This window comes from Rhea pennata, unplaced genomic scaffold, assembly GCF_028389875.1.
Source record: "Rhea pennata isolate bPtePen1 unplaced genomic scaffold, bPtePen1.pri scaffold_41, whole genome shotgun sequence".
Lineage (NCBI taxonomy): Eukaryota > Metazoa > Chordata > Aves > Rheiformes > Rheidae > Rhea > Rhea pennata.
Genome location: NW_026907682.1, coordinates 938,809 through 962,624, shown reverse-complemented (window position 1 = coordinate 962,624; position 23,816 = coordinate 938,809).

Here is a 23,816-nt window from a genome sequence, read left to right as displayed (position 1 = left end):
ATGCACAGGGGGAATCCAATGGAAGGGGGGTACGTTGATTAAGGTACCTATGTAAAGATGTTAGTACCCGAGACAAAGACAATAAATACTCTCTCAACATTTCTTCCCCTCTTACATGCATTTGATCACTTCGTCCCCGTATTTCATTAATTGGGTAAGGTTTCCCGTAAAGTATTTCAAAAGGGCTTACTCCCTCTTTTATTCTGGGGGTTACTCTTATTCTCATCAAGGCCATTGGTAATACATCTACTCATTTAAGATGGGTTTCCTGACACAGTTTTGAAATATGTCTTTTAAGTGTTCGGTTCATTCTTTCTGCCTTATGGCTAGACTGGGGTCTCCATGGAGTATGTAATTCCCATTTCATCTGTAAAAATTTGGATGTTCCTTGAACCACCTCTGAAATAAAATGAGGTCCACTATCAGAGGATATACCTTCAGGAATCCCAAATTGAGGAATTATCTCTTTTAGTAAAATTTTAATTACTTCTTTTGCACGATTGGTGGAGCATGGGAAGGCTTCTGGCCAACCAGAAAATGTATCTACCAAAACAAGTAAATATTTAAACCGACCACATTTAGGCAATTGAGAGAAATGTCTCTGCCAGTGTTCCCCTGGGGTTAATCCTCTTCTTAGTTCTCCCATAGGTGGTTTCTTCTGAATTTTGGGGTTATTTGCACAACAGGTGGGGCGTCTCCTTACAGCGAGGTCAGCATTTGATAGCATTTTTGATCCCACAGCATATCTTTTTACGCCGCTTATCATAGCATCTGCTCCCATGTGAGTTTCTTCATGCAGTCTCTTGAGGAGCACTTCCATCATTTTGGCTGTAGTTAAAACTTGTCCATTTGGGGTGACCCACCACCCTTCAGCATTTTTGTGCATTTTAGCCTTTCTGCCAATAGTTTTTCTTTGTCTGAATATTCAGGAGGTCTCATTTGTATTTTTCTACTGGGTAATAAAGCCCCAATCACCTGTCCTGCTAGTGCTGCCTTTTTGGCTGCCATATCTGCTCTCCTGTTTCCTTGTGCCACTTCACTATTTCCCTTTTGGTGGGCTTTGCAATGCATTATAGCTACTTCTTTGGGTTCCATTATTGCTTATAACAATCTTAATATCTCTTGTCCATACTTTATATTACTTCCTTGAGAATTTAAGAGCTGTCGTTCTTTCCAAATTGCTCCATGAGCAAAAAAAGTCCTCAAAAATTTAACAGACTCACTGTCGCCTCTAAACATATTTGCTCTGAATCTGCTCCAGTCAAAATGTCATCCACATACTGTAAAAGAGTGACATTTTTGTTACCTTCCTGCCATTGGGCTACTTCTTTGGCCAAGATCTCACCAAACAGGGTAGGACTGTTCTTGAATCCTTGAGGAAGAACCGTCCAGCATAACTGCTCCGTCCTCCTCGTAGTGGGACTTTCCCATTCAAAGGCGACAACTGTCTGGCTTTGTTCTTCTATAGGAATACAGAAAAAAAACATCTTTTAAATCTAGCACTGTAAAACAATTGTTAGTCTCAGGCACCGAGGCTAAAAGAGTATATGGGTTTGGTACGGTTGGATGGATATCTTTTGTTATTTGGTTCACTGCCCTTAGGTCCTGGACCAGTCGATATTCTTGGGAGCGTGGTAACCTTACCGGCAGGATTGGTGTATTGAATTCAGACTGACACTCTCTAAGCAGGATGTATTGCAAGAAGGCATTAACTCGGGGTTCCAATCCTCTACGTGCTTCTAGCTTGATAGGGTACTGATGCACCCTAACTGGCTTCGCTCCTGGTTGTAGCTCTATTTTGACCAGAGTCGCATTTTTGCTTTACCTGGCTTTGTTGAGGCCCAAATCAGGGAATCACCGCATCCAACACACTTGAAGGGATACTTGCACTGTTATTGTCTGGAGCTGATCCCATCAAAAGGCAGATTTGTGCTCTCCATGCCGATTCTGGAGGGATGTGAAGCTGCACGGAACTCTCAGAAGAGGTCACCTGTGCATTCAGTTTGCATAGTAAATCCCATCCTAATAAAGGGAGGGGACACTCTGGCGTATAGAGAAATTCATGAGTCAATTTAGTGCCTCCAATCGTACACTCCATTGGTTGCAAAAATAGCCTCAAAGCTTTCCTTCCCGTAGCCCCAACAATAGTGGTAGTAGTCTTACTTAAGGGTCCTTTACAACTAGTTATCACTGGATGAGTGGGTCCACTGTCTAATAAAAAATCTATAGTTTCATTCCCCAGCTTTACTGGAACCAGGGGGCCAGCTGAGGAAATTCTAATTTTCTCCCCCGGTCCCCTTCATTCCATATTTGACTCCTCTAACATAATTAGGTCGGTGTTTGCTGGGCTCTGTAGCTTTGTTATCCTTCTTCGATTTGGACATTCATTTTTCCAGTGCCCTTCCTGTCTACAAATTGCACATTGATTTGGACCCAAAGCGGGTCTAGGGAGGCCTCCTCCTGGCCTCCCTCCCCTTCCACCTCTTCCTCCTCTGTTACCTCTTCTGCTTCCCCTGCCCCTGCCTTGGAATTCATTCCTCTGGACAGCTGCCAGGATAGCAGCCTGTAGTTTCATTCGATTTTGTGTTTCTCTTGTTCTCTTTTCATCTCGGTTTTTATATACCTTATACACTATTTCTATCAGCTGTGAAATAGACATTCCCCCAGCTCCATCTACCTTCTGTAGCTTCTTTCTAATATCCTGAGCTGACTGGCCAATGAATAGCGTATTAAACAGTCTTTGATTCGCTTCCTCGTTTGGATCCAGGTCTGTCCGTTTTCTGGCTGTTCCGCATAATCTTTCATAAAAGGCCGAGGGATTTTCTTCAGGCCCTTGCTTTACTTCATACAATTTTGATACATTCTTTGGTTTCGGAACCCCGTACCGAACCCCATATAAAATTGGCTGTTGATACTGCCTCAATAGCTCCCTACCCCCGCTCCTGTTTGGATCCCACTCTGGATCCTTTCTGGTGCGTAAATAGACCTCAGGATCCCCCTTTCTGTCCCTTCTCTCACCCTCTTCTTTTGCCTTATCAGTTACCAGCCTCCTTTCTTCTCCCGTCAGGAAAGTATTCAACAGCGCCTGCACATCTCCCCAGTTAGGATTATGAGTTATCATAATAGTCTCCAAGAGCTGATGCAGCTTCTCAGGATTTTCCCTATATGATCCAAAAGACTGCTTCCAGTTTAGTAAATCCGAGGCTGTAAAAGGAACAGGTACAAATACTGGCAGCCCTTCTGGTCCCACTGCTTGTCTCAAGGGAGCCTGTATAACAGGTTGTTTCCGTCTCCTAGTTCGGCCAGAAAGAGGGCTGGACTCTTTGCTTTCTAGCGGAGGGGACGATGCTTCAACTGAGGTGGAATCGTTTCCACAAGAGGGGGGCACTTTCAGTAGTTGTACATCCTCCTGCTCCTCTCCATTCAGAATTTTTCTGTTAGCACAATACCCGCTCTTTTCCTTCTTTCCTACTGCAACCATTACAGATTCCTCTTTACTTATAAGTTCACATTCCCTTTGAATTTCTGGTTCCTTGTATAGTGACACAAAAGCCTCCACATAGGGTATTTCATCCCACTTCCCCTTCCGGCAACAAAACAGCAGTAACTGTAATAGAGTGTTAGAGTTCAAGGTCCCATTTTTTGGCCATTGCTCATCACATTCCAACTTATACACTGGCCACCATTTATTACAATATCTTTTCCTTCTTTTTTTGTCATCCGATCTCCTCCAAAAATATCCCAGTGTTCCACAATACAACCCAAAGGGCTACAGGCAGGAATCCTGGATTGGCTTGATCCCATGTCAATTACCTAGAAATACCAACCTTATTACCTAGAAATACCTTTTTCCCCGTACCTTTGTGCACACTCCGCTCTGACCCCTCTGGTCAATTTAAGGCAACCCTTGCCAAGTGTCTACGTGTGACTTTATTCCTTTGTGCGCACTCGGCTCTGACCCCTCTGGTCAATTTAAGGCAACCTTTGCCGAGCGTCTACGTGCAACATAATTCAACATAATCTTCCGCGGAAGGAAGTAAATTTTATACTCACCAATCCAAAGATTTATCCCCCTTTCGCCCTGGCACAAATACCTCTGGTCGGCGTTGCACCTTTGAGTCTCTTGTTGTCCGGACTTCGGAGGGAGGTCGGAGTACTCCCCGATCAACAGGTCGGTGTGCGCTGGAGCTCGATCCGATCCAGTCCGCTGTCAGGAACGGCAAGATGATCCAGGCAAGGCCTTCTGGCAAGTCCCATCTGGGTCCCCAAACTGTTGTCCCAAAATCTGGGCTCTGTTACCCGGTGTGCAAGCAACCAATAGACACACAGGGTTGAGACATTTGTTTCTTTCATTTCTGCGCTAAGATGGGTGCTAGGTGGTAAATCCACAAAGCTAGCACACCTTCTCCCCCTCTCATTCTTGATTTATACACACTTTTCAGGGAGTATTTTATACAAATCTTTCTATTGGTTACAATTTCATTACCTCAGGTAATCGTGCTGCGCTTGTGCTTTCACATTCCTGTTAATTAGCATAGGAAGCGAAGAAGGGGCGGTAACATCATTATCATGTCATTTCCATCTCATTATTCATTTAGGGGTGTGAAGTTTAATATGTTAATAAGCCTTAATGAACCTAAGGTCACTTCTGGGTTATTCTGCTGTTTTTGTCTTACCTACCCCTCGCAATCTTCAAAGCGCTGTGGTTTCATCAAGGTTATGTAGCCGGAGCTGGTTATCCTTTGCAGTACTGTTTTTCTCTCTCCCTTGTCCTTGAGTCTGGGTAACTATTTGCAAGGTTTTTCTCACAGTATTTCTCTAACACTTGGAGGTGAGGGCTAGGTTATCATTGTAAGGCTAGGGCTGAGGCTTAGGGATTAGGGTGAGGGTTCAGCAGGTAAGAGTTAGGGAAAGAGGTTACAAGTGTGGGTTTTGGCTTAGCAGTTAGGGTTTGGGGTGAAGGATCAGAGTAGGGGATTGGGGTAAGAGGTAGGGCTAGGGTTACGTTTAGGAGGAGGGCATAAGGTTAGTGGTTAGTGATGAGTAGGTTATTGCCTCCAGTGCTTGGGTAGTCGGGGATGAATCAGGAGGGATGTGGCCATGCACAGCCCTGCACTGCCCCTTAAGCTGCCTGCCCCTGCCCTCTCCCAACTCTCTCCTTCCCTTCTCAGGCCCTAGAGCCCCTCGCAGCACCAGCTAGTGCTGCTGGCCCAGCTCTTGGCAGCAGCGGTGACCTCAGAGGCACCACCGGGCAGGGCCATTGTGACCCTTCCCCCCCCCCCCTTTGTGACCACCACGGTGCTGCCAGCTGTGGCTGCGGCCCCACAGCGTCCAAGAGGACAGTGACGGGAGAGGTCAGGAGCGCGCAGGGCTTGTGGAGGAGCCGCTGAGCGTAGCTGTGTCTTTCCCTGCTGCCTCGGCAGTCCCAGGGAGCGGACACGTTTCCTGAGGCCCTTCCACCTCCTGGCCTGGGTGAGAGTGGCTGTGGCTGTGGCTGTGGCTGGGCAGCAATGTGGGGCTGCAGGGGCACAGGAGAGGCACGGGGGGGAAGCCACAGTGCCACCACCACCCCTGCGGGGACCCTCCTCAGCTCCACGTTAAAACTCCTGTCCCTCATGCTTCTGCTCTGTCCTGCAGGATGGAGGAGAGACCTCCCAGCCATCCCCGGGTGGCCTGGGAGAAGGAGGATGGCCACTCCCACAGTCCCCCAGAAGCCTGGGAGCAGGACAGGGCTCCCCAGGGGAGCAGCTCTCCCCTGGCACCCTCCGAGGGGTGTGAGCTCCAGTCGCTGCAGAGGCCATGGAGTGGTGAGTGAGCAGCCCTTGGGGGCTGGGCTGGGCTGGGCCGGGGCTGGGTCCGGGAAGCACGGCCTGCTTGGCACTGGGCTCCCGTCTCCTGGCAGGCTGGCATTTGGGTCCCTAGGGGTGGTGGCACGGTGGTGCCCAGATGCCTGGGTCCACTCAGGTCTTGGGAGCCAACCCCAGCACAGCACGTGCCTTGGAGGGAGAGCACAGATGGAGCCAGTTCCTGCTCCCTGGTACAGGAAGTGAGCGGCAGCTCCATGGCAGGAGGCGCTTTGTTGCAGGATGGGGACCTCTCCTGCCTGCCTGCGAACAAGTTCCCAACCCAGGTGCAGCTGAGGCGTTCCGCTGCCTCGCCGGCTCTGACATTGCAGCTCATGGGCTGGGCACCTCCAGCCCTGACAAGCGTGGGAGAGACAGTGTCCATGGGAGCAGGCCATGGCTGGACAGAGGGCAGAGCTCAGTGCACTACTCTCTGCTGCCTGCAGTCAGTGTCTGCAGTCGTCCTGGCTCTCGTCCTTTATCAGGTGCAAGGTTTTCCATCTGCAGCTGGTCAGAGCTGTCCCAAGAGGATGAGGAAGCCCTGAAGTTCATCCAGGCTTTTGTGGATGGCAGACAAAAGGTAGCTGTGGCTGTGTCCATCTGAGCTGTGCTTGTGTCTCCCTCCTGCTGCCAGTCTGCTGGGGGGCTGCTGGCTGTGCAGAGTTGCTCCTGTCCAGGGGTCCCCCACAGAGCACCCCTTGCTGCTCTGGTCCTGCTGGCCTTTGCTGTCCTCTCTCACACTCGCTTTGTCTCTCTTCCCCGTATGTCAGGAAGAGGTGCAGAAGCTGAAGTTTCTAGAGTCTGTCTGCACCCTCTGCAGTGGCAGCAGCTCCAAGGCCTTGTCCTGGGGTCTGGATGTTTTCTGCTGCAGATACGAGCTGGTCGAGAATATCAAGGTGAGGGGAGATGCAGCAGCTCTGAGGAAGGAGTCAAGGCCAGCTGGGCACAAGCACAGCTGTGAGAACAGACCTTGAGCTTTGACAGGGCTGCGGCAAGTAGGCATTGGCAAAGAGCTGCTGCCAACAGGAGTCCAGGTGGCCCTGAGGAGCCCTGTGAGCTGAAACCTTGGCAATGTGGGGGTCGTTCTGGGCTCCAGTGCAGGCATGCGGCATCAGGGCTCTGCCAGCCTTGCAGACTGCAACTGCTATGCTAGTGCTGGGTGGTGGCAGTTGCCATGCCTGAATCCTGGTTGTGCTCTGCAGGTACTGCTGGAAGAGGAACCCATGGACCACCTGGGCATAGCAGTGCGTCAGCAAGCCATGCTTGCTATCACGGCAGTGAGGTAGCTACCCTAGCCCCTGGTTTGGCCCAGAGCTCTCCACAGCCCGGCCCTAATGGCACTGTCCATGTCTGGGTGCTATGCCCCATCGTGGGGAGAGGTGGGCGGTGCTGCCTGCTGGGCCTCTGCTCTCCCCTGCCCCGATCTTGCCAGTAGGGCAGATGGGAGGACAGAGGGGTGCCTGCAGCTCCCCAGGGCGCCCTGGCTTTTAGGCCCCCAGAAGAGGGGGCAGATGGCTGAGAAGGCATGCAGCCTACCAGCCAGGACTGTCCTCTTTCCTTGGACTAGTGTCTTGGAAGGAGGGGGCAGCTCCCTGCTGGGCTCCCTACCTGCTCTCTGTACCAGCCCGGGGACTCCTGCCCCAAGGGTTCACGTCTAGCTTGCCAGGGCATTAAGGCAGCACTTCCAGCACCAGTGTTGAGCAGGCACCTCTCTCTCTCTCTCTTTTCAGTGCAGTGGGGCCGGTTCTGGAGGGGAAAAAGAGCAGTCTCCTCCAGGCCTGCTTCAGGAGTGTCTTCTTGCTTCCTCCCAGAGAAGACATGGAAAACCTGGACATGTCCCTCTATTCCAAAGTATGCACTGGGTGAGCTACAGGGAGCCTGTCAGCCCCTTTGGCCTTGCCCCTGGCTAGGCCATGCTGAGAGGAGACTGTAAGATCGCAGGCAGGGCAGGATCTCTGCTTTGCTTTCCCACCCTCCTCCCTTGGTTCTCTTCCTCTGGGCTGGGCCATGGGCAGTGCTCATGAGCTGGTGTGTGCACAGCAACTCTGCTACGCTGAGGCCTCTGCCTGGGCACTATAAGGCTATGAGTGTCCTCTGCTGGCAGCAGGAGTTCAACTGAGGTCAGAGGGAGGGGTGAAGGAGTGCCACGATGCTCTGTTCTCCTTGCAGATGCTGGACACTATGGATAGCATGTTGGAGGTGCTGGTGCTCAACTCTGCCACTTCCAGCCTCCTGGAGCTGCAGAATATCTTGCAGGTGTGGCATTTGCAGAGCGGGCTTCACAGGGACTGTTCTTCACTTCAGAGGAAAGTGACACCCTCAAGTGGATATTCTCCACCTCAGTGCCATGTGCAGGCAGCATGCTGCAGGGAGGGGACCCACCAGCTTTGGGTGACCAGGTGTTCCCTCCTGTGCTCTGGGGCAAACCCAGTGTCCCCTGACTTTAGCCCAGGTCCCTTCCCCTTCAACAGAGTCCTCCCAGGTCATGGGAAAGCCTTGCCCCCTGCACTCCCCGGCCGACTCGCTCCCAAAGCTTTTCTTGCACCAAAGGCATGGGAGGAATTGGACCCTTCTTGTCTCGGTACTGCCCAGATGGATGCTGCTGCTGCCATTCCTCTGCCTCCCTATCCCTTGTGCTTTCCTCCCCAGATCTGAATGGGGCAGAGACCTACTGGGACCTGCCCATCCTGCATGGGGAGCCCAGCTGAGAAGCTTGGCTCTTTGGCCATGCCAAGACTCCATACCCCAGCATCCCCACGGAAGGTGTCCGGGACAGATCCTGCCCTAAAGCCCTGCCTTGCTGAAGAGGGCACACAGGGCAACGTTCTGCAGGAGGGGGAGGCATGGAAAGGAGCAGGGGTTGTGCAGGGCCTGGAGGTCTGGCTACATTCCTTGCCACAGGCCTGGCCTCTAGGGGCAGGAACCCCATTGCAGGGTTTGCCCTAGCTCTGAGGGAGCCTTGATGTGCGGTATCCATCGAGCCAGGGTCTTAGCAGAGTGGCTTCTGCTGGAGCGGGCGTCAGCTCCCCAGGCAGAGCAGTAGCCTTTCTCCTCCCAGCTCCTGTTGCCCTTCACCAACTCGGAGAGAGCTGCTGTGCGTGAGAGGGCCCTGTGGAGGATTGGAAGGCTGAGCAAGTTGCTGGCCAGCTATTCCTCGCTAGAGGTAAGGAGCCAGGCACCTCGCAGCCACCCCTTTGCCCCTTCCCTGCAGACTAGAGCGCCCTTCCTCTCAGGGGTGCTTATAAGGGAAGCCTGGACAGAGGTCAAAGCACTCAGCTAGGCTCTGCCTGGAAGCAAAAAGGTCTTTGCCCCGCTTGCCATGAGCTTCTCTCTCCAGTCCTTTTTTCTGAGGAGCCAGCTGTGCCCCTCACCTTGTGCAGGGCAGGAGTGCGCAGGGATCATGATGTGAGGCTACGTGTGGCAGTGCAGCCTTGCCTAGTCTGCTGCCCAGCTACTTTGGGAGCCCAGGCCTGCCAGGCACGCCAAAGCTTTGACTTACCTGGGATGGATGCATGCTTGGGCAACTCTTGGCTTCAGGGCTTTGGTGGCAACTGCCTCCTGTCAGCCCTTCTACCTGTACCGCCTCCTTCCCCAGGTGTGGCATCCCTTTGGAGGAGTTGAGGAGATCTCTGTTCCCATGCTGGGACAGCTGGTGGGGCGTCTCATCCTTTGCTGTGCTTATGAGGATGCGGAGACCAAGCGTGGGGCTTTGGATGCTCTTCATTGCCTGTTCAGATTCATTGTGCAACGAAAACGTAAGGGAAGCTGTAGTGGGCTGCGTCCTTCTGGACAGAGACACCCTGGCAAGGCCGGGGAAGGCATCACATGGCCTCGGCCACTCTGCTCCGTGAGTCAAAGGAGCAGGAAACACGGCTGATGTAGGAGTAGAGGAGCAGTATGTTAGCACCTGTCCTGGACAGCCCTGGTGTGGAAAATGCCGAGCAGCCCCTGCTCACCCTAGGGCTTCTGTGGTGCTTCACACCAGACAGGCCAGTCAAACCCAGCAAGCTTTTGTTACCCTTTGAAGCAGTTGCCCTTCCCTGACCTGGAAGAGGCCCCGTCCCTCACTGGCAACCCTGCTCCCTATACATTATTGGCACGCCGTTTTTCTCTGCCAGGCTGGTTTCTCCCTGAAGTCGTCAATCTGCCACCTCCGAATCTCCATCACTCCTGACTGCTTTGTCTTTCCGCTCCTGTTCAGGCAGGGAGCTCTTGCAGGATAATCCAGAGCATGTAGAGTCCCAAAAGGAGTTGGAAGCTGATGATGCGCTCTGCCTTCAATGGACCAGCAAGATCAGTGTGATCATGAGGGTGAGGAGCGCCTCCTTTGCTGGGACTCTTTCTTGGCCATGGAGCCATGGGGAGATTTGGATGAGCAAAGGGATCCCTAATGAACAGGGCTGAGGGGGCCTTGCGGTTCATCCAGAGTGGGTAGAGAGAGTGGTGGAGAGGCAAGCAGCTCTCAGTGGCCCCTTGCGTAATGGGAGGGGGAGGCACTCTGGGAGCAGCCCCACTCTCACAAATGTGTCTGCCACTGTGCCTGAGTGAGGACTAGGCAGAGGCTTCACTCCAAGATTCCCAGCAGCAGTGCAGCCTTGCTGGCCACCAGCAAGCTGTGGCTGCCTGCAGAGCCAGTGCACAGTGACCTGATACCAGCCATCCTCCCTTGCCCTGACGGCCCATCCTCTCTGGCCACACGGACCATGGTGCCGCTGCCCAGCGCAGCACCCGCTCTTGGCTCTGCTAGGCCGTGGTGCCAGCATTGCCGCGCACCTCTCTCCAGAGCCATGTCCACTGCTCAGCTAAGCACCACTGAGGTGGCACACAATGTGACATTTCCTCCTTCACCTTCTTCCTCCCATAGTTGTTTGAGAAAAACCTCCATCCTTCTGAGAGGACAGATACCGTTGTCACAGCCATTGAGGGCATGAGGACCTGCAGCACCTACAGCACAGTGGTGGCTACCCACATGCTAAAAACTTTCCTGCTGAGTGCTGTCTCTCCACTGGAAGATGTAAGCAGCCTGGGAGTGGCGTACTTGGGACTTGAGCCCTCTGGGATATTGTTTCCCATCGCCACACCTGGGGTTCTTGGGCACTCAACAGCCTTTGAAGGCAGCAGAGAGTGTTGGGAGTGGTGGAGAGGGAAGGAGATCTCAGTGGGAGCTGGGGTAATGGCTGTTCTCTGGTAGCAGCCCTGCTCTCACCTATGGGTCTGCCAGGTGCCGCGGATTGTAAGGTGCCTCTACCAGAACCTGAGGTATGTCAGGGAGTTGTCGGCCCGGGTCACCCTGAACAGGACCCTTTGCCAGCTGGTCTACTGGAATCCTGATGAGGTGATCGTGAGCCTGCTTTACTGCTCCCCACTCTGCAACAGGTACGGGGCCCGTCAGCCTCAAGGGCTCATCCCAGACAGGGGAGAGAAGGGCCCAAAAAGGGCCAGAACCAAGGAGACTCCCAGGATACCCTTGGGGACTCCCAGGATACCCTTGAAGGGCAGGGCCCTCTGTTTCTAGCACCACTGCCCAGCCCTGGTGCATCACGTAGTCCTGCAGAAGCCGGAACTGGGCAAGTGTCCTTGCCTTCAGCTCCAGAGCCCAGCGGCTGTGCTGCCTGCCTGCCCCACAAGGGACCTGAGGCTGGTCATGCCCTGCCTGTGTTGTCAGGACCCCTTTGGGGCTCTCAGTGAGGAGGAGGTGGGAAGGGGCAGGGTTGCTACAGAGCCAGGGACCTCCAGGGCTTGACCAGGCTACAATGCTGTGGCCAAGGAGGTGCCAGTGACAGAGCACTCTCGGCCTGCAGCGCTGCCAAGACCATGTGGAAGGTGTTGCTGGATAAGTGCACGGTTGGGACAGACGTGCTGCGGGAGCTGCTGAGCTTGTTGGAGCAACGGCCACTGCACAAGCAGTCCAGCTTTGACTGGGACAACGCCTGCATCCTACCCCTGGCTGTGAGTTACGGGACGAGGCTTCGCTTGTCCCGAGGCTGGCACCTGTCTCTGTGCCCCCCTCCACCGTGTGCCCGCAAGCAGGGACCTCCCCTGAGGAGCCCCTGGGTACAACACGCCCAGCACCAGGCCTCCAACTGCCAGCGCACAGGGCTGCCGAGTGCTGGGTGCTGGGGCGTCCGCACACAAACATCCAGGCTGGCTATGCCCCGTAAATCTCCATCCTACTTTGTCCCTGCATCCCCTGACCTCACTCAGCAGGCTGGAAACCCAGAGTAGGGTTCAGGGCAAGGCTAGGGGATGGAGTAGGGCTCTTGCAACAGCTGAGATGATGGCAAGGCCTGGGACAGGGGTCCTGGCAGAGCCTGCACAATGTGTGAAGCCCACCCAGGTGACGGTCATGCTGACGCAGGCAGGCTCATTGTGTACTGACAGGAGCTGAGGCCAAAGAACGTGGGGGCATTGAGCCTGGCCAGGCAGTCAGGCTGGGCCCCCAGTTGCGTTTCCTGTGGTGCAAGGCTGTGCCTGAGCCTCTCACCTTGGGGGCTGGGGCAGCGTGACAGAGAGTGCTTAGGAGTGAGAGGTGTCCCTGGGTGTTTTCCACAGGCAACGAGAGCACTGCATGCAATCGTCCAGGAGCCCATCTGCCCAAAGGCGGTGAAGGCCTTTTTCCCTCAGCTGTTCCTGGCGCTGCTCTTTCAGATGGTCTTCACAGCAGAGTTCACCTGCCAGGAAGCAAATATCTTCCTGAGGGAATGCCAACGGGATGAGTGCCATGCCATCAGCCATGTCAGGTGCTCAATCCCAGTTGCCTTGTCTGTGCATTGGAGCTGGAGGCAGGGCCAGGCTGCCAGCGTGACCTGGGCTTTGCTCTGCATGCAGGTGCGCCGTGGAGGCCATGAAAGGTCTCCTCCACTGCGCTGGCTATCAGCACGTAGCCCTGGCTGTGGAGAGGAAGGGCGGCTGGGACCTGTTTCTGTGTGCTGAGACGTCTCAGAAGGGAGTGGCTGTGCTGGCAAGGTAGAGCCCTTTACATGGTGCTCTCCCCCAGGACCTCTTCCCCGGATGTGGGGTGCCCCGCACTATGTCCTTCCTGGTGGGTGAAGGAGGAGCCCGATTCTCCAAGAAAGGGGCTGCAGCTCAGCACTTGTGGCAAGGGGCGGCACAGCAAAATGGCTATGGGAGCTCCGTGCCCCGTTGTTGCCCAGCCTGGAGAGTTGCTGGGGGAGCAGTTGGTGTCAGGAGTTGTGCGAGAGGGTCCCTTGCAGGAGTGGTCCCCTCCCAAAGCCCTGGAGTGCCCTCCCATGGTGACTCCCATCACAGAGAGTATTAGGGATGGTCTGGCTGCAGTGCCAGCGAGGGCAGAGCCCCAGCAAAGGTGCAAGATGAGCTGAAGGACATGGGAAGGGCCCAGGGGGACGGGAATGCCAAGGAGTAAGGAAGTGGGATGTGTGGGAAGGCCATGACTTGCAGGTAGGAAGAGTGTTCCCCACCAAAAGCAACATAATGATGACTGACCCTGGCTCTCTGAGGGCAAGGTGCGGTAGGGAAAGAGCAGCCCTCCATGAGCAAATGCCGCTGGCTGCAGTAGCTGTGTGCCAGGCACTGCCTTGGCCTGCTTTGGCCTGTGCTGGGGGGGAAATGGCTAGAGTGGGCTGAGCAATGCAGAGGGGGTTTCCCTGCTTGGCTGAGGACCAACGGGGCCTTCTTGCTTCTGCCAGACTGGTGAGGGGAGCTCCCAGACACCTGAGTCGTTGGATCTTCCAGCAGCTGGCAAGGCTGCTGAGGTGGAAGGACGAGTTTCGTCAGCTGCCTGCCATGGCTTTCTTTGTTGAGGTGGGCCTGACAGCAAGCAGTGCCTCTCTGGCGGTGCCTCTAAATGCTGTGCTCTCTGGTGCACATGCCTAGGGGGTGATGTTGGTCAGTGGAGCTGGGGCGATGCATGCACTCCTCTCAGTAGCCCTGGCCTTGGCTCTTTTCTGCTGAGCGACCACTTGCAAGCACTTGTATTTCATGCCTCCTTTATGGCAGCTCTCTGTGTTCAAGTTCTCCTCCAAGGGATGGGAACAAGAGGCTGCAGAGGGTTTAGAGGCCGTGAGGACGAGGCGAGTGGTGTGTGCAGTGTTTTGTGAGGCCCAGGGTGGGAGCAGGGCCTGGGAGTCTGTACAGAAACCCTGCTACTTGTGGGCTGAGCTCTGTCAGGGCCTGGTGCCCTTGGCCTGAGTGGGCGGTGGGATGCAGGGCTGCACGATGTAGGCGGTGCTGCCGACGCTGCCAGTCTTTCAGAGCTGTGTGCATTTCAGCTGCTGGAGTGCCCTGACCTTGCCGATACGGATGATGCCATCCTGCCGCTGCTCCAGAGTTATGTGCAGACTGAGGGCCTGGAGCTGCGCAGACTGGCGTTCAGAGGCCTCCTGAGCCTGTTGAAGAGACCCGAGATGGTGAGCAGGGGATTGCTGCTGGTGAAGGGTGAAGCCACGCTGGCAGCCTGGGGCTTGACAGGAGATGCTGGGTCACACACTGAGTTGGACTTTGCTGGCAATCAGGAGGTGCCGTAGCTGCTCCCAGGTCCCCACTGCCCCATTCACGTGCCCCGAGTCTTTCTTGTCGGGCCCTGGGTTGGGTGGCACAAGGAGAAAGGCACCAATGCCCACAGGCAGGAGCTCCCGCTGCTGGTGCCGCTCAGCTGGGCCAGGCAGAAGTCCAGGCCAAGCACCAAGCAAGCCAGCTCCAAACAGCCTCAGTTGTGGGAGCGCTGTGCCCAGAGACCTGCTGGGAAAGGGACGCGAAGGCTCAGGGCCAGGCTAACGCAGCCAGCTGCTGCTGGGCCTCCAGGCAGCAGCCTTCCTCCATATAGAGGCCTTAGCGTGCTGAGGGTCCCCTTGGAGATCTCTGCCCTGCGCTGCAGCCTCTGTGCCCAAGCCGTGCATGTGTGTAGAGCCCTGGCTCTGGCTACTGAGCCCTAATGAGAAATCAGCACCCAGAGCCCTTCCGGCCAGGGGATTCTGGCCTTGCTTTACAACAAGGACATTGTGTCTTTCCCATAGGCAAGGAAAATGCAGAGCCTGCTCCCAGACATCATGGACTGGCTGCAGGATGTTCGCAGGGACCTGCGTGTGGGAAGCCTGCTGTTGCTGAGAAACATCCTCAGCTACCTGGAGCAGAAGGGCTCCAACCCGATTGCCCTGCAGCTGGCGGAGAAGCTTCTGCCACGCTTTGACGATGTAAGGCTCATGGGAGAGCCTGGGCCTCTCCCGGTGTGTCTGTGGCTCTGCATGCTATGCGTGGCTCTGGGTGCTGGGTGTCCCTCTGCACATGTGCCTATTGGCACATGTAGTTGCACCGAGGGCCACAGGCCCTGCTGCCTGTCAGGAAGCCTTTTGCCCTGTGTTTCTCAATCAACTCATTCCCTGTGCTGGCCTTGGTGTCCTGGGCTGTGGGACTAGAGCAAATGAGCCCCATCTGTGCCCTCAGCTGCTCCATCTCCTGCTTGACTGCTTGTGCAGCTTGTCACGGCCCAGGGCAGAGATGAGCAAAGAGGCAGGAGCAGGTTAGCGGGTAAGGGTGGAGCCATGTCCCAGGGCTGTCCCTTACTGTCATCCTCATCTGCGTGGGGGCCCTGACAGAACCCCAGAAAGTCCCTGGGCAGAGGGACACAGAGCCCAGGGAATCTTGTCCTGCTGGTGCTGACAACCCTCATTCTCCAGGCTGCCTCCGCAGAGGCTTGTCCCCAGTTCTGACCTACGGCCACAGAGGGGGAAAGTTGTGCCTGGAGGGGATGAGGGCTCGCAATGGAAAACCCGGTCCTCACGCCCGATCCCGGGAGTCACTGCTGAGGCTTCCCCTCCTCTCCGTCCCCCCCACAGAAAGACAGCACAGTGCGAGAGCTCTCCATCCTCCTCTTCAAAGACCTGATGGAGATTGTGGTGGGGAAGAACAAAAGGTGGATGAAGCAGCACGTGTAGAGGAGCCTGGTCCCACTCTTCCTCCATATGAGTGAGCAGTTGCAGAGAGTGGCCCAGGTATGGAGCAGTGACGTTGGGAAGCAATGCTGACTTCCTTTGGGTGGGCGTGAGCACCATGGCCAGGAATGCTGCCAAGTGTCGCTTTGAATGCGTGTCAGCGTGAGGTCCAACTTCCTGTGTCTCAAAGGACAGGGCAGAGCTGCCCCTGCCCTCAGTGAGGCACAGACCTGGTCCCAGGCTGCATCTTCCCATTCCGGGCTGGGAAAGGCTCCAAGCCTTCCAAGATGCGGGGTATGCGGGGTGTCCTTCCCTGGCTGTGATGGCATCTCCCGGTCTCCGTTGCTTTGCAGGCCTCTCAGGAAGCGCTTGTCAGTGCTGCACAGCTCCTGAAGTGGGAGGAGCTCAAGCAACGGGCCCAAAGAGTGGAGCCGTGGGAGATCGGGGAGTGCCTGGTAAGGACAATGCCAAAGTCCCTGGGGCCTTGGCCAGACGATGGCTGCCCCCACCACCACCACCACACACCCTGTGTGCAGGGCACACAGCTGTGCCCCTCACCCATGGCTCCAGCCCAGGATGCTGAAGGGGCCCCTGGTCTGGCTGCTTCTTGGCAGGAGGCTTGTCGGGAGGGGGGAGGGGGGCGAATCTTCACGCCTGCAGGCCACACTCTGCCCTCTTCTCCCTCTGAACCTTGGTACCACACAGCCTCTAGCTGGGAGGTGGGAAGAGGAGGCCGATGCTGGGAGGAGGGGCAGGCCTGGCTCCCCAGGGAGTCTCAGTGCCAACCCCCTGGCTTTGTGCTATCTCCAGCTGCTGAGGGACAGGAGCAGAGTGGAGCAGTATCTGCAGCAGAGCCGGCCATACTTGGAGAACCCTGAGGCGTCGTTGCGGGAGACAGCCGTGAGGTTCATTGGTGAGCCAGAGGTCCCCTCCCTGCCCATGCAGATGGGCTGACAGGAGGTTCTTCAGTCCCTCCCACCATTCCTGGATCCTGCACCCTGGGGACTGTGCTGGGACTGGCCTTGCCCAAGGGGAGGAGGCTGTGTGGCTACACTGGAAAGGCCAGGTGGGAGCTCTGCTGCTGGGGGCTTGGTGGGGAGTATGAGGAGTGACAGGAGGTGTTTGCCTAGGGCTCATTGGGCAGCAAGTGGCACAGAAGAAGGAGAAGGTGCAGGAGATCTGCAACGGTGAGTGAGAGCAGGGCTGTGTCAGGAGGCCCTGGCAGGGGGGAAGAAGGAGCCCGGGAAGTGAGCTCTAGCTCCCTGCCCTGCCCCAGGCAAGGAAGGCCCTGTCTCCCTGTGTGGGGGGGCGAGGTGAGGATATCTGGGGGTCATGTGGGGCACTGCTGACCAGCAACTTGCAGCTGATTCATTTGTGCCCTGTGCTCACTCCCCACCCTGGAAAGAGCTAGGTGGGCCTGGCCCTGCTTGCGGGGGCTTCCTGGGATCTCTGTAAGTATGGGAGCCTTCTATCTGCTCCGTTCCTTTCTCTCTCAGCCCTGCAGCTCCTGGAAAATGACACGGAACCCTCAGTGCATTGCCTGGTGACACAGACCATCCTGAACCTGACAACTTCAAGGAAAACATCTCCGTCAAGGTTCAGCTTTGGAGCACTGGGTCACTGGCTCCAGAGAGCGTGGGAGAGGTGTCACCCTCCCACCAGGAGGTGACTCTATTTGAGCAGAGCCATTGGCACAGCTGTGCCAATGCCATGGTGCTGCACGCTGCAGACATGCAAGTGTGCTGGAAGGTCTGGGCCATTGCTGGCATCTCCCCCAGCCACAGGAGAGCTTGACAGCTCAGGTGCGTCCTGTCCCATTATTGTGCTACCACTCCATCCCTTTGTGGTGCTTTCTCCAAAGATACAGCCCTCTTTCTTCCTCCCGAGTGAGCGTCATTTCTGTAGGAAGACAAAGGCGAGGGGGAGAACTTACTCCCTGCAAGAATCAGGATTGTGCTGGGTGTGGCAGGGGCAGAGACCATGTGTTTGTAGACTAGCTGGCACAGCAGAGGTCTGGCATCAGCCTGATGGCTGCTGCAGTGCTGAGTTGATCTGTCAGTGCCAGTGTTAGGATGCCCAGCATCCTAAGACAGTGCAGAGCAGACTGACACTCGAGTTTTGCTGTAAAGCACCAGTTGCTCTGCTGGACCAGACAACACAAGGGAGAGAGGTAGAAAAGCGTGAGCCTCTGCTGCCCTCTCCAGCCAGCCCAGGGCAAGCGCGGGCACCCGCTGTCCTCGGGACAGGGATGGCGCATACCGTGCAGCTCTCTTTCTATCACCACTGCCTACCCTGCGCTGTCCCCGAAGCTGCACATGTTTTGTCTGAAGTGCTCTGCACGGAGCCTGAGGGGAACAGGGGCAGAGCACAGTGGGAAGCTCCTGCAGAGAGACTGGACCCTCTTTTCAAAAAATGTCCCATTACGCCACGGGGCACAGAGCATTGACCGAGGCATCCAGCCTCGGTCTCAATGCTGTTGAGGAGAAAGGAGGCTGTGAGAGATTCTGCTGTGAAAATTAATCCCCTCTTCTACGACCCACTGCGCAAGCAAGGACACACGGCTTGCCTACAGCCAGGACACACTGGGCTTTTTGCTTCTTCGTGAGGGCTTCTTTGCATTTGCATGGCCCCTCTGCTGTAGCTGGTGCTCAGTGCCTGAACCTCAGCCAGTGGATGAAGACTACACAAACCGCTCCACAAGTTAAGGCCAGAAGCAAGACCCAAAGTTTCTTAGAGCATTCAGGGGTCCCACTGAGAGCCACTCTGGACAAAGCCATGATGGGAGCCACAAGTGCCCCTGCCCGAGGATGAGCAAGAAGCTGCAAATGGCTATTTCATGCCATGGATGTCACTCTTTGCCTGCAAGTTACTGTGCAACCAGGGGACATTCACCCCCTGCTGCTGCCCATTTTCCTCCCCGGTCATGGAGGGAGTACACCTGATAAGCTCATCTTGCCAATACGGGCCTACTTTGCAAATAAATGAATATCCTCAAGCTTGCCCCTGCTCTTCACAGATCCTCGCACACCCTTGGCTTTGCCCCTTGTCCCAGTGCAGAGCTGGCTTGTATTTCCCCCCCCCAACCTCCAGGCAGTCTGGCTGCACTCTCTGGTTCAGCCTCTCCCTCTCAGGCTCCCTGGCCCTGCTCCTCTGACTGCCCACATGGCATGTTTGCTAAATCACTCCCAGGATGCCTGCTGGACTGCCTCCATTCAGCTGTGCTCCCACACAGACCCGGGACGTACCCCAGCGTAGAGTTAGTCCAGGTACTGCTCTCATGCACGATGTGTCTGGCTCTTTATGTCATCGCTTTCCTCCAGTTTTCCCAGTCCTTCCAAATGACCCCTGCCCTTGCCCCTTTATATACTGCCAAACTATACACATTGGCACACAACACACATCTTCAGGATGGTGTTACAAATACACGGTAGGCTCAGAGGAAACTGCCTTGGCATCTGGGGCACCCTGAAAAGAACTCCTGGTGTTACAAAACACTGGAAATGCTCTTTCCACCTGGGGAGCTCCACTTCCCACATGACACTCTGTCGGAGGGCAAGCCTACATTTTCTGGAGAGGAGCAATGCCCCCCTGTATCAACCCTGCTGTGCCTTGGGTTTGGGTATCTGTCCCTGCTGGGAGTCCAAGAGTTGCCCCTACCTTACCCTTGCAAGCCTGTTCCCTATTCTCACCCCTGTTGGAATAAGGGGGGATGAAGATTCAGGCAAAACCCCCAACGAGATGCCGAGGATTGAACCCAGGGCCTCATGCATGCAAAGCAGATGCTCTTCACTGAGCTACATCCTCTAAGAGCCTGCTGAGGGATGGGACACATTCTCATCCCATGATGTGACCCTGACAGGACCTAATACCCCTGAGAAGCACCAGGCCTCCCCCTGTGTCGCTCTGCCCGCCAGCTCCCGGCTCTGGGCAAAGGGCAGCATCCCCTTGCCTGGGGCTGAGGACATGGCTGGGCCCAGGGACCTTCCCATTCCCAGAGCACCGGGGGTGGTCCTGACGCTGGAGCTGCCCCATAACAGCCCCAGCTGAGGGTTTCTGTGGCACAGCACAGAGAGCATTCAGCTGTTTAGCAGAAGGTTGGTGGTTTGAGCCCACCCAGCAACGGTGCCCTCTTACTGGGATGCCTGGAGGGCTGTGTTGCCCAGCATCCTAGGATTTGCTTCCAGGCCCCATAAACTAGTGGAGAAAATCCTCTGGTAACCCCACAGCCCTTGACCTGGCATTGCTCAGGGAAGGAGCTGGCTCGCGAACCAGAGCTGCTGTCAACAGAGGGGTCGCTGCTGGCAGGGCGGTTTCCACCGACCTTCCTGTTCACAGCGTGTGTGTGCAGAGATGGGTCTTGCTGAGGGGTGTTACACTGGCAGGGAACAGGAAGAGAGATCACCTCCAGAGGGTCCAGGTCCCCTGGCAGAAAAGCGTGAGCCTCTGCTGCCCTCTCCAGTCAGCCCAGGGCAAGAGCGGGCACCCGCTGTCCTCGGGACAGGGATGGCGCATACCGTGCAGCTCTCTTTCTATCACCACTGCCTACCCTGCGCTGTCCCCGAAGCTGCACATGTTTTGTCTGAAGTGCTCTGCACGGAGCCTGAGGGGAACAGGGGCAGAGCACAGTGGGAAGCTCCTGTAGAGAGACTGGACCCTCTTTTCAAAAAATGTCCCATTACGCCACGGGGCACAGAGCATTGACTGAGGCATCCAGCCTCGGTCAACAGGCTTCCCCTTCAACAGAGTCCTCCCAGGTCGTGGGAAAGCCTTGTCCCCTGCACTCCCCGGCCAGCTCGCTCCCAAAGCTTTTCTTGCACCAAAGGCACGGGAGGAGTTGGACCCTTCTTGTCTCGGTACTGCCCAGATGGATGCTGCTGCTGCCATTCCTCTGCCTCCCTATCCCTTGTGCTTTCCTCCCCAGATCTGAATGGGGCAGAGACCTACTGGGACCTGCCCATCCTGCATGGGGAGCCCAGCTGAGAAGCTTGGCTCTTTGGCCATGCCAAGACTCCATACCCCAGCATCCCAACGGAAGGTGTCCGGGACAGATCCTGCCCTAAAGCCCTGCCTTGCTGAAGAGGGCACACAGGGCAACGTTCTGGAGGAGGGGGAGGCATGGAAAGGAGCAGGGGTTGTGCAGGGCCTGGAGGTCTGGCTACATTCCTTGCCACAGGCCTGGCCTCTAGGGGCAGGAACCCCATTGCAGGGTTTGCCCTAGCTCTGAGGGAGCCTTGATGTGCGGTATCCATCGAGCCAGGGTCTTAGCAGAGTGGCTTCTGCTGGAGCGGGCGTCAGTGGCCTTTCTCCTCCCAGCTCCTGTTGCCCTTCACCAACTCAGAGAGAGCTGCTGAGCGTGAGAGGGCTGTGGGGAGGATTGAAAAGCTGAACAACTACAAAGAGCAGCAATGCAACCATCACTGGCCTATCAGGCACTGCCTCACAAGTGACCTCACAACCACTAACAGCCGCAAGGCCCACAGCACTGGCAATTAGGGCCTCAGGCAGGAGCCAACTCACAACCACCAAGAGCAGCCGGAGGCCTAGCATTGCCCTACCAGGCGCTGAAGCACCAGTCACCTCACAACACCTAACAGCAGCACACCACCCGTCCTCCTCTATCAGGCGCTGCAGTAGAAGTGACCGTACAACCACCAACAGCAGCCAGGGGCATGGCACTGCCCTGTAGGACATGGAGGCACAAATGACCGCACAATTCCAGGTAAAGCACTGGTCTATCAGGCAGGATGGCACAAGTGCCCTCACAACCCCCACCAGCAACAACAGCCGTAGCATTGGCAGTTATGGCCTAACCACAAAGAGCAGTGACAGCAACCGAATCACAAAACTGTTGAGGTTGGTGGGGACCTCTGGAGATCATCTAGTCCAATCCCCTTGCTCAAGCAGGATCACCTACAGCATATTAAGTGGGATTGTATCCAGGTAGGTTTTGAATATCTCCAGAGAAGGAGACCTCACAACCTCTCTGGGCAACCTCTTCCAGTGCTCTGTCACTCTCACAGGAAAGACGTTCTTTCTCAAATTCAGGCAGAACCTGCTGTGTTTCAGTTTGTGCCTTTCGCAGCATGTCCTGTCGCTGGGCACTACTGAGAAGACTTTGGCCCCATCCCCTTGACACCCCCCTTAAGGTATTTGTAGACATTGATAAGATCCCCTCTCAAGCTTATCTTATCCAGGCTAAACAGGCCCAGTTCTCTCAGCCTTTCCTCAGGAGAGAGGCACCCCAGGAGACCATTGGCCTTTCCTGGCCACAAGAGCACATTGCTGGCTCATGGTCAACTTGCTGTCCAGCAGCCCTCCCAGGTCCTTCCCTGCAGAGCTGCTCTCCAACAGGTCAGCCCTCAAGCTGTACTGCTCCATGGGGTTATTCCTAAGTGCAGGATTCTGCACTTGCCTTTGTTGAACCTCAAGAGGTTCCTCTCCGCCCAGCTCTCCAGCCTGTCCAGGTCTCTCTGAATGGCAGCACAGCCCTCAGGTGTGTCAGCCACTCCTCCCAGCTTGGTAGCATCCGCAAACTTGCTGAGCAGGCACTCTGTCCCTTCATCCAGGTCATTGATGAATAACTTCAACAGGACTGGCCACAGCACTGAGCCCTGGGGAGCTCCACTAGCCACAGGCCTCCAACTACACTCCGTGCCGGTGATGACAATCCTCTTAGCTCTGCCTTTCAGCCAGTTCTCAATCCACCTCACAATCCACTTGTCTAACCCACACTTCCTGAGCTTATCTAGGAGGATGTTATGGGAGGCAGTGTCAAAAGCCTTGCTAAAGTCAAGGTATACAATGTCCACTGGTCTCCCCTCATTCACCCAGCCAGTCATGCCATCAGAGAAGGCTAGCAGGTTGGTTAAGTGTGGTTTCCCCTTGTTGTCCCAAAATCTGGGCTCTGTTACCCGGTGTGCAAGCAACCAATAGACACACAGGGTCGAGACATTTGTTTCTTTCATTTCTGCGCAGAGATGGGTGCTAGGTGGTAAATCCACAAAGCTAGCACACCTTCTCCCCCTCTCATTCTTGATTTATACACACTTTTCAGGGAGTATTTTATACAAATCTTTCTATTGGTTACAATTTCATTACCTCAGGTAATCGTGCTGCGCTTGCGCTTTCACATTCCTGTTAATTAGCATAGGAAGCGAAGAAGGGGCGGTAACATCATTATCATGTCATTTCCATCTCATTATTCATTTAGGGGTGTGAAGTTTAATATGTTAATAAGCCTTAATGAACCTAAGGTCACTTCTGGGTTATTCTGCTGTTTTTGTCTTACCTACCCCTCGCAATCTTCAAAGCGCTGTGGTTTCATCAAGGTTATTTAGCCGGAGCTGGTTATCTTTTGCAGTACTGTTTTTCTCTCTCCCTTGTCCTTGAGTCTTGTTAACTATTTGCAAGGTTTTTCTCACAGTATTTTTCTAACAATTCCCCCCTTTGAGACTTGTTAATATCACTTATCTAGCAAGTCTCATTTAAATAACTTCAATTATTCTTACACGGATGTTAAGTTAATTCTAAGTATTTCCCATGGCATGGGTAATCTGGGAGATTTGAGGAATAGAGAAGCAAGCGGTAATCTGAGTCACTTTTTCTGAAGGCCCATATAAGCTACAAAATCAGGTTAGTTGTGCCAATGAGCATGCATAACAAAATTAACAGTGTCCTCATTTTCCATCTTAACTCTATAGCAAACAAATTAAACTGAACAAATCAAAAATCAAAATCAATATTCTTATAAATCAGCTCTATCTATAATTAACAATACTATCAGAATGCAAAATAACACCCAATACCACTAAGAGCACTCTAATTCCATATAAAAGAGTTCAGTTTTCCAAGTGCAATTCATCACTTCTGTAACTTCTGTATTCTTATCTTGAGAGATATCTTGTGGGTGTGACAGTCCATGAGTCATTCAAAGGTGCCTTCTTTATTCAGGAATAATGACTCCAGGAACTTATTCCCTCCACCTTTACTGCAGTATGAGTTGTCAGAAGCACCAGGTAAGGTCCTTTCCACTTTTCTCTTAGTGGGTCTTCTTTCCATGTCCGAA